Below are 8,896 nucleotides of genomic sequence, written 5' to 3'. Positions count from 1 at the left end.
CATTTGTGTTGGTGGAAACACAACCACATTGTGGAAACATTGTGTCATTTGGGCATCTTCTCCATGCCTCATTTTTCACATCTGTAAAATGAGGATGCAAAGAATAGTAACTTCATAGGACTCTTTGTGGGGATTGGATAAAATCATAGATATGCTATTGATGCACATTATAAAGTTCCTAAAAGTGATAGTCTGTTTGCATTTGATATAACTCATTCACAAATATGAAGCTTCAAAACTTCTTTGATTATGACAAATGCATATATAAAAATATGAGCAATTCTCTTTTCATAAGTTGCACTTGTTCTGGGACACCTGGGTGGCTCAGTTGGGGCCACTTGTTCTGAAATAATGCAAAGCATCAACTGAACTTCATTTATGATAATGACTCACTCCACTTTGGAAACCTTATTTCTTGGGATGAGTGCCCTTTCCACTATGACAGGAACCCTCGCTACTCAGACTCCTCATTGGACTGTCTAGTAGAAAAATAAATACGTTTGCACTCCAGGTAGACTCCGATTTGAATAACAATGACTAGTTCAATATAGTAAGCACATTTCCCTGGCAGCAGTTTATATTAATAAACTTTTTTCAATGTAAAGAATACTCTTGAGCCAGAAATTCTATTGAGTATATTTAGAATTCTCTATTTTCCTTTTTTTGTGCATCATATATAGTAAGGATATTTGAATACCTTTATCATGTTGAGTGTCTCAATGTTTTTTGTTTCTCTTTTTGTTGGTATAAACAAGGTTGTTGTTTAGGCTGGGGCTTGTGAGCTGGAGATACATTTTTGAGCCACATACCATGGTTAGGAATTAGCTTTTTTTCCCTTAATCAGTGAGTCTCCTTCAAGGTCCCCTCCTCCTGCCTGATTGGAATCTTGGTCTTGGCTCTTATTCTTTGGTGGTGGCTGTTGTGTTCTTGGCTTGTTCATTTTTGTTACACCTACTCGTAGCCTGCTACCACCCTGGGTGCCTGCATCAAGAAAGTAGTTTTATCAGAAAGAAATAAAAGTACCTATTTAGCCACTTTAGTTCCCACCCAAACTGTCTCAAATGAGTACCGTACCCTGATTTGGTGTGCGCGCGCATGCGTGTGTGTGTGTGTGTGTGTGTGTGTGTGCACGTGCATTTAAGCAATTGGGAAAGAAATTCCTTTCATTCCGTATCCTGTTTCTCTCTTGGGTCAGAACATCTCATCAATATTAATGCTGCACCTTGAACGAGGATGCTATACTGGTGTGTAATTCAAACTGGGCACAGGTGGTGACATGATAAGAAGGTGAGGGCCCTAAATCCCTTAGGTTATTAAGAGAAACGCCTTCATTCCCTAATTATTTAGCCATTTGTTACCTGCATAGTGAAAAAGATTGCTCTTCAATTCAGTCTGGTCCCTTACATTTGATCAGAAGCTTCTCACCCAGTTATCTTGTCATGGATGAAGCTGTACCTTTGACTCTTTGCTCATTCGGGTGCTGAATTGGTATGTGAGGCAAAGAATCTAGTTGTCACCTCCCGTTCTCGGATTTAATTTTTTGGTAATCTCCCAGGCTTTATCACCCCTTGAATTGCTTGCTGTTGTTTTACATGCCATATCAGTGGTTGATTCCCATGTGACCTGGGTCATCCAGGCTCCACGGCCACCGAGTTCCCTGGGGTAAAACCATTGTTACAAATTATAGATCTTGTGATAACCAAACATAATCAGTGAGAGAAATGGCCATTATTTATTTTACTTATTTATTTTCTAACAGCATGGTCCCAGTAATGAGTTCATTACCTAGGACTTTGGTGTATATAAATTGTCATGTGTATGTCTGACTAGAGAAGACTCTCATTCACAAACATCCTTGACTTATAAAACAAATTAAGAAAGTGATTATTTGTGATATAGGAGGAGGCACCATTGTATTCATTTAAATCCGAAACCTTACTGAACTTAGGAGGTGTTTCAACCAGTGGAGGGAAAACGAGAGGGGAAGGGAAGCTGGAACATACCTGGCTCACAGTCCGGTTTGATGGGGCTCATCCCGGAGCTGCTGCTCTTGTCTGGCACCCTGCAAGTTTGGTTAAAAAAGAGATAACGAGGGGCGCCTGGGTGGCGCAGTCGGTTGAGCGTCCGACTTCAGCCAGGTCACGATCTCGCGGTCCGGGAGTTCGAGCCCCGCGTCAGGCTCTGGGCTGATGGCTCAGAGCCTGGACCTGTGTCGGATTCTGTGTCTCCCTCTCTCTCTGCCCCTCCCCCGTTCATGCTCTGTCTCTCTCTGTCCCCAAAATAAATAAACGTTGAAAGAAAAAAAATTAAAAAAAAAGAGATAACGAGGTATTTTTCTTTGTAGTCAAGATACGTGCCCTAGGCTTAGCCACACCGAAAGCTTGTGTGTTCGTGGATCCATCTTGCTTTAAAGTCAGAAAACCAGAGCTAATTTCTGTCCTTTGGACTGTAATGACTCATCTTGGTCCCACATGCAAGGCCTCAGGACTGCTGTCTTCTAACCCAGCCACGACCATTTCCTCTGGAGGGTATGCTTATTAAGAGACTTTGTGTTGAAAGCAGTGGAAACCAGCTCTGGGGAGCTTCTGTAGAAGGGGAATTAGTTAGCTGGACCCTGGAAAAATTTGTAAGATCAAAGGAGTTCCTTGGTAGCCAAGCCAGAACTTGTGGACCTGCTCATTGCCCACAATGCTAGCAGAGATGCGACTACTCCACCAGTTTCTTCTCTCGGTGTCTCTGCATCAGACCTTTCCACCCAGAATAGGAATCTGGACCCATTTGGGTTAGGCACCAGTTACGAGAGCCATGTAGCCCAGAAATGACCATGGGCAAGCATATCTCGAAAAGGGGAGATTGTTAAACTTGAGGCAGTTACCTCCTGTCCTGACTTTTTTATGTATATGCCGGATGCCGTCCAGTCTTCATCTCTGTGTTTGTATGTTCCTCCTGCTTTTATTCCTTCTGGCACTCAAAATCTTCCTAGGGCAACCCATCATCTACCCACGTCTGTGATGCTTTTCCTGACCGTTTGGTCACAATTACACCATTCTTCTGCTTTCGCACGGCATATTACTTAAGCCTTTAATTTAGAACACTGTTCTGCATTATATACCTAGCTTTGTATGTTTGTGCCTTGGCTTTACTCCAACCTACCCCGTCAAGCTTGTACTGAGATGACAAGAAATGCTGGGTTGAACTGAGAGTGCAATCAGGTGATGACAATCATTTACTGGTTTGCTTGTGCCCTAGAATTGTCAAGGACTACAGCTGGACTGCTTGGATGCTACCTGCAAGAAAACACTCAGATAACTTTAAGACTGTGATATTTGTAGAAACTCAAAAGAGTAACACCAGTTTGGGGACTTTGCATTACTGATTTCAGGAAAAGGGAGATAGAGCAGGGGCCCTGAGATATGGTTACAGGTAGAAGCATTGGTTCCTGGGCTTTAGCACCTTTTCACACGGCTCGGCCTCTTCTGTCGGATCCTTAGCATCTCCTGCCGCACCACTCTCCCACAGGTGCCACAGCTCCCAGCCGTGGGGTGACCCTAGAGAGTGTGAGTGCTGTGCTTAGAGTCCTCACTTCTAACTTACAGTGAAACTGCAGGGCCAGGATGATCAGGGATCATACCACAAGGACAAAGACAGAAGCCAGGGAGCAAAGGGGAGGGGAGAGAATAATCACATTGAAATTTCTTTTGACTAAGGAGAAAGCCATAATAATTCAATGTTCCCAGAAGCTAGAAAAGAAATGAAGTCATTGCTAGCATCCCAGTTTCTCAAAAGAAGAAAATACTTGCCAAATTTAAGATCCTGTTTTTGAGTTTGAGGTTCCTCTGGTCTTGGTTTCCTATCTAAATTCTATGTTCCTTATCCTGTACGTTTTTAATGCATCACATGTGATTTTGCTGCAGGCTTTCTCAAACACTGTATGGAACAAACTGGAGAACAAATATAATTAAGTAACAGATGAAAAACAGATAAACGAGTAGGTTGAGAAATAATTCCATTATCACCATCTCCAAAAAAACAAATGAATTTCCTGGGGAGGAAAACATGGCTAAGTTAGTAATTGATGGAGACCTTAACCTTCTGTGTTTCCATGGTTGCATTCTTACTAAACTTAGAGAAGTTGAAGAAAATGTAGCTGTAGATTTTCACCCAGTTTGGAATATTCATAGCAAGTGTGAGCAAGAATGAATCACCGTTGTAATCTTGAGGAATAAGGCCCCCTGTGGTTTGTTGGTATAGAATGAATGTTAATCAGTTAATGTTAATTTAGCCAACAGTGATGTGGAAATGTCATAAAACTTAGGCAGAATCCTGGGGGAGCCGGCTGGCTCAGTAGGTGGAGTGTGCAACTCCTGATCTGGGGGCTGTGAGTTCAAGTCCCATGTTAGGTATGCAGATTACTTAAAAAAAAAATCTTAAAAAAAGACTCAGAATCATAGCATTTTTCAAACATTCTCTACTTTGAAGTTTTAATTTCTTAGATGAAAGTCTGTATTATTTTGATAAATATTTTAAACATATTTTTCTTATTTATACAATACCTCTTTCAAGTATCTCTCCCTTTTGGCGGTGGGGCTTATCCTGAGAGCATTAAGTGTCTGCTCTTTCCTTAATATGATAGAAACTATATATTCCAGCATGTTCTACAGTAATTTTGTTCCCAATTTTTATTTATTTATTTATTTATTTATTTATTTATTTATTTATTATTATTATTTTTTTAATTTTTTTCCAACGTTTTTATTTATTTTTGGGACAGAGAGAGACAGAGCATGAATGGGGGAGGGGCAGAGAGAGAGGGAGACACAGAATCGGAAACAGGCTCCAGGCTCTGAGCCATCAGCCCAGAGCCCGACGCGGGGCTTGAACTCACGACCGCGAGATCGTGACCTGGCTGAAGCCGGACGCTTAACCGACTGCGCCACCCAGGTGCCCCTCCCAATTTTTATTTATTTTTATTTTTATTTTTTTTTAATTTTGTTTGGACATGAAACTACAAGGAAAAATAAAATCTAATAGCTGCTTAACTCCTTCAGGAACTCTGCAGAATCCAGGTTCTTGGTCTGTTTGGCCATAGATGAACTTATGAAAATCTAAAACATTAATGATGCCCAAACGGCAGTCTGCCACCCGGAGATGAACGCACTGCCTGCCCTGAGAGCAGAATTCTAGAAACTTAAAACCTCAGCATTTGGAAGATCACTGAGATACTGTTTTTGTATGTGTTCAGAATATTTCATGAATAATGTTTAGATAGGCTCCATATAAACCCAATTTGCATTAGAACTGAAATGCTTTTTTTTCTGTACAGAAAGCTATTGTAACTAAATAGTAAACAAAAGCAAATTTAAATGTTTATATTGGGCAACAGATAACAGTGGAAAAATCTAGTATTAGTGGTGTTTCCTGGCTTTTTTTGTAGTACTAAAAAATGTGAAGCAAAAAGAACTTTGATTTAAATGCAGATCTACTCTTATGGCGTGTGTTTTCTCTCTGCTCTTACAGATCAGCATGACATCTTCCACTGTCAAATTGAGTTAGCTGTGGTACAGATCACGGAGGGCTCTAAAGCTATTTTTACATTAAAAGCAAGGCATTTAAAAATATATAAATAAATGATACGGTACACACCACTGATGCTTTCAGCTTGCTCTTTTGCATGAATTCTGTTTTTAGGGTGGCATTATCCAAAGTGAATGGGAGAAAATGATCCAGAAAATCAGGACTTTTTCACATTCACAAGTGGAAGCCTCATTTTCTCCAATGGAGTGAGTCAGCACTTCAGAATTGAAAATGCTGATATGTAGATGAAATAATCCCAAGGTGCACTTTAAAACGGGGTCATTTAAGAAAGTGAAAAGTGCAACGAACTTATTCACGTGTGAGTATGTTTGGACTCTTTCAGGTATGGGAGGTGAATGACAAACAGCTGATTCTTGAACCCCTTTCATCGTGTATTGTAGAGTCCAATAAAAAAAAGAGGAAAGTGTTTTGTGTTAATGTTTCCTGTGTGTAAGAGATGATAATGAAATAAATTTTTTTTACATGGAAATTTAGCAAGGTGTGTGTGTGTGTGTGTGTGTGTGTGTGTCTGTGTGTGTATTTTGTTTTGTCCTGTTTTCCTCCTATGATTATCCTTCTTCTAAACCACAGGGCTAGGCAATGTCTGTCACTCTGGTCAGATCCGTGGTTGCCTGGATACATGTTTCAAATTTGACTGCTCAAAAGTATGCAGGTACAGAGTATGAGGGTTTTATTGATAAAGGTTACATTTTAGGTATCTGTCACATTAGATGGGGGAAGTTGGTTGACTTTTATAGTTAAAAAAATCATCTTCTACCTCCAAATAAGGGGAACAATTTTTTATAAACCTCTAAAATGTTTCTTTGTGACTTAACTCAGTGTGTTGAGTTCTTTGTCCATGACCTAAGAATTGGTTTAGGAATATACCCATCTTTCAGAGTAGGAATCAGAGCAGTGTTAACATAGTCAAACATTTTCTCAAGAAGGGCAGTATGATCTCAAAAATAAAGGCAGTGTATGGACCAACTACTGGAATATATATAGCCAAAGACTGATTTTGAAAGGGAAGTTCGGGAAAACTCCCAGGATAGGGAAGAATAAGAGGCTAAGTAGTGGATCATTGGAGAAGTAAGAGGCTTAACATCTTGGCAGATCAACACCTCTCTCTTAGGATTTCCAGTATTTCTCAAAGTATTGCTTCATTATCTTCTAGAATCCAGCGAGGCTATTTCTCAGGGAAAATAATAACTTGAACCAAAAATCTATATAGCCAGGCTATCTGTTAGTTAAGGAGGCAACAATAAAATGTACTCATGTATGCAGGGATGTAAGCTATGTATTTATCCAGCTTCTGTATGAGGAAATATATTTGAGGAGTTACTTCAACAACATGATAAAGGAATCCAAGAAAGCAGATAACCTGAGACATAAGAAAGAGATGTGCGTGAACTGAAGCAAAGAAACAACAACAAAAGATGGAATTTATGCAGCCATGATTCTTGGGACACTTTTCTTTAAATTTTCCTCGGTGGGTCTGTCCACAGTAGTTTTATGGCTGGTAATATTTATATAATTATTGTCTACTTAAGTGCTGTTTGTTGGTTTTTAGTCTCCTAAAATCAACTACTGAGAAAGTACAGAGGACTGGGTTCGAGTTACAGAAGATAATTTAATGGTTTGTAAATAAACCCTGACAGTGTAAAATAATACTATAACAAAAATCCAGAAATACAGAACGACCATATTTTTTATTTTTAAAAAACTAAAAAAATTTTTTATTGTTGCTTCAGTATTTTATCTTTTCATTATTTTAATTCCAGTTAGTGAACATACAGTGTGATATTAGTTTCAGATGTACAGTATAGTGATTCAACACTTCCGTACATCACCCAGTGCTCATCACAAGTGCCCTCCTTAATCCCCATCACCTATCTCCCATCCCCTGCCACCTCCCTTCTGCTGACCATCGTGTGTTCTCTACAGTTAAGAGTCTGTTTCTTGGTCTCTCTCTCTCCCTCTCTCTCTTATTTAAAACGAAATAGTAACCATTAGAAGAACGAAAAAAATGTGCATTTTAAAAGTCCCCCCCCCCCCCCCAAGAATGGTTTTGGAGAAAGGAAAAATTTCATTTTATACTTAAAAAACAACTTATGTGCATATATTACTTTCCGAGTTTTAAGAAAAGCTTAAAAAACTTAAAGGTCACTTTTATCAGTAGGAGATTGTTAAATTATAGTTCTTCCTTATAATGCAGCATATGAAACCATATGTTCTGAAGTCGAGATTAAAAAAAATTTTTTTTTTTAAGTTTCTTTATTTCTGAGAGAGAGAGACAGAGCGCAAGAGAGAGCGAGCATGAGTGGGAGAGGAGCAGAAAGAGGGAGACACAGAATCCAAAGCAGGCTCCAGGCTCTGAGCTGTCAGCACAGAGCCCGATGTGGGGCTCGAACTCTTGAACTGCGAGATCATGACCTGATCCAAAGTCGGACGCTTAACCGACTGAGTCACCCAGGCGCCCCTGAAGTGGAGATTTTTAAGTGAATAAAATAAACTAACCTGCAGTATGAAATGGACGGCACACTGTAATTTGATTTAGAATGCTTTTATGTGTATACGTGTTCACGTGGGAAAAAAGTCTGGAAGGCTATGTAGCGGCCCTCACTTCTTTCTTCAGTTCTGTGCATGTATGTTTTCAGGGGCTTCTTGCTGCTTTTGCAGCTATAACACTCAGCAAAGAGATTTTGATAAATGAGAGTGTTTGAAGCCCAGAGAAGGGAATGATCGGACCCAGATCACCCTGGAAGCAAGGAGCAGGATCAGAACTGGAATCCTGTGGGTAGCGGTGTTTCCAGGACTTGGGAAGGTTGGCCTCCTGTCCACATTTCTGACAGCTCTCCGAAGCCATCCCTGTCAATAACCATAACTGCAACAGTAGTTGTGACTAATATATGTATTAAATTTTATGTAAAGTGTGAATAAAAGTATCTTCAGGAAAAAATGTACATTCCTGACGTTTTGGTGGGGGGGTCGGGATGATCAGGAAAGGCTTCATAATTGAGAAAGTAGTCATTGCAATTGAGAAAAGCCATGAACAATGGGCGTTGTTCAAATGAAGCCTGTTCTGTTACTATTCGTGCTTCTATCTCAGAATTAGTTCATATACATTTGACAGGTAGGGCAGTGACACTGAATGTGGCAGTCTCTTTGGTTTATAGGTAATTTTTTGTTGGCATGATAATGGGTTTTGTCCCCAAGCATAGCCGCTGAACCCAAAGTGCAGTAGCCTACGGTCGTGACCTGTTCTCCTTCGCTTGTGGCATTTTTCTGCGTTTCTGTAGCATAGACAACTTTTTTTTTTTTA

General features: G+C 39.9%; 1 protein-coding gene across 4 annotated transcripts in view; it reads left to right on the top strand.

Moving 5' to 3' along the window:
• Positions 1-8,896, top strand: part of SMYD3 (SET and MYND domain containing 3) — a 682,604-nt gene that overhangs the window by 247,481 nt on the left and 426,227 nt on the right. The gene's annotated exons all lie outside the window — the stretch shown is intronic.

Source organism: Acinonyx jubatus, chromosome E4, assembly GCF_027475565.1.
Source record: "Acinonyx jubatus isolate Ajub_Pintada_27869175 chromosome E4, VMU_Ajub_asm_v1.0, whole genome shotgun sequence".
NCBI lineage: Eukaryota > Metazoa > Chordata > Mammalia > Carnivora > Felidae > Acinonyx > Acinonyx jubatus.
The sequence above is the reverse complement of the archived record's forward strand: the minus strand, read 5'-3'. Positions and strand labels throughout refer to the sequence as shown.